The sequence below is a fragment of the Sturnira hondurensis genome, unplaced genomic scaffold (assembly GCF_014824575.4).
Source record: "Sturnira hondurensis isolate 20B ecotype Veracruz unplaced genomic scaffold, ASM1482457v3 Scaffold0005563, whole genome shotgun sequence".
Taxonomy (NCBI): Eukaryota; Metazoa; Chordata; class Mammalia; order Chiroptera; family Phyllostomidae; genus Sturnira; species Sturnira hondurensis.
This window is the reverse complement of record NW_028078194.1, coordinates 5,184,557-5,186,353: the sequence shown is the minus strand read 5'-3', so window position 1 is coordinate 5,186,353 and position 1,797 is coordinate 5,184,557. Positions and strand designations below refer to the sequence as shown.

Genomic DNA, 1,797 nt, shown 5'->3' with positions numbered 1-1,797 from the left:
TTCTAAATGATAGCTTTACTGGATAAGGTAGTCCAGGTTATAGGGCCTTGCTTTTCATCACTTTGAATATGTCTTGCCAGTCCCTTCTAGCCTGCAAAGTTTCTTTTGAGAAATCAGCTGAAAGTCTTTTTTTGTAATTTATTTATTTGTAGAGAGAGGGGAAGGGAAGGAGAAAGAGGGAGAGAGAAACATCAGTATATGCCTCTCATGTGCCCCCTACTGGGAACCTGGCCCACAACCCAGGCATGTGTCCTGACTGGGAATCAAACCAGCAACCCTTTGGTTCACAGGCCCACCTCACTCCACTGATCTACACCAGCCAGGACTGGAGAAATCAGCTGAAAGTCTTATGGGAACTCCCTTGTAGGTAACTCTCTGCTTTTCTCTGCCACTTTTAAGATTCTGTCTTTAACCTTTGGCAGTTTAATTATGATGGGTTTTGGTGTGGTCCTGTTTGGGTCCATCTTGTTTGGGACTCTGTGCTCTCTGGACTTGTATATCTATTTCCTTCACCAAATCAGGAAAGTTTTCTTACATTATTTTTTCAGATAAGTTTTCAATTTCTTGCTCTTCCTCTTCACCTCCTGGCACCCCTATGATTTGGATGTTGGTACATTTGAAGATGTGTCAAAGCCTCCTTAACCTAATACCCTGGTTTCTCTTGAGATTGTGAAAGTCTTTCACCTTTTACTATCTTCATTTTTTAATTCTTTTTTTTTCTTTGCTGTTCTGATTGAATGCTTTATTCTTCCTTATGTTTCAAATTGTTTATTTGATTCTTGGCTTCATCCCCTCCAATGTTGGTTCCCTGTAGATTTTTTCTTTATTTAACTTAACGTAATCTTCATTTCTGCCTGGGTCTTTTTTATGCTATTGGAGTACCCAGTGAATTTCTTGAGCATCCTTATAACCAGTGTTTTGAACTATGCATCTGATAGGTTGCTTATCTCCATTTTGTTTACTTCTCCAGGTCTCTCCACCTCTTGATGTCTCTCTGTGCCTCTCTGCACATCTCTGCCCCTCCTACCCATATGAGTGAATGTGGCTTCTTTAAATCCTTAGATTGTCAGATGTCCATAAAGCTGGATTTTCTGACAATTATGGGTGATATTTGTTTTATAGTCTAGTTGTAATTTTTCCTGTAGTTGTGCAAGAAGGTGAGGTGTGTTTAACTATGCCTCCATTTCGACCAGTTGGAACACTTTTTTTTTCCATCTTTATTTAAATCCCTCTGATGCATTCTTTTTTTAATTTTTATTTTTCAATTATAGTTTACTTTCAATATTATTTTGTATTGATTTCAGATGTACAGCATAGTGATTAGACAATCATATACTTTACAAAGCATTCCCCCTGCTATTTCTAGTACTCAGTTGGCACCATACATAGTTACTGCAATATTATTGACTGTTTCCTATGCTGTACTTTACATCCTTGTGACTAGTTTATAACTACCAACTTTTGCTTATTAATTTCTTCATCTCTTTAAAAATATGGAACACTTCAAGAAATTGAGAGTTATCCTTGCCCAGGGGTCATGTTGATCCTGTCTGTGTCATTTTAATTTAACATATGTGATACTGAAGCAAGCCCTGGGACTCTTTTATCTTGATGTAACACCATTACAACCTGATTTGCCACTTTACAGTGTACCTAAAAGAAAGGTGGGACAAATGAAAGGCCAAAAATAGGAGGAAAAAAATGAATGAGGAGAACCTTCTTTCATATTTTTTAATTAAAATGAAATTTCTAGAATATAATCTCCAAGTATAATGAGGTTCTTTTTAATGTATATGT

The 1,797-nt window shown here is 36.9% G+C and overlaps 1 non-coding gene across 1 annotated transcript; it reads right to left on the bottom strand.

The window, feature by feature from the left end:
* Positions 1–1,487: 1,487 nt before the first annotated feature.
* On the bottom strand, positions 1,488–1,589 carry LOC118988039 (U6 spliceosomal RNA). The gene has a single exon (XR_005066701.1). It is a non-coding gene; the product is annotated as a U6 spliceosomal RNA (small nuclear RNA).
* Between the last annotated feature and the right edge of the window lie 208 nt (positions 1,590–1,797).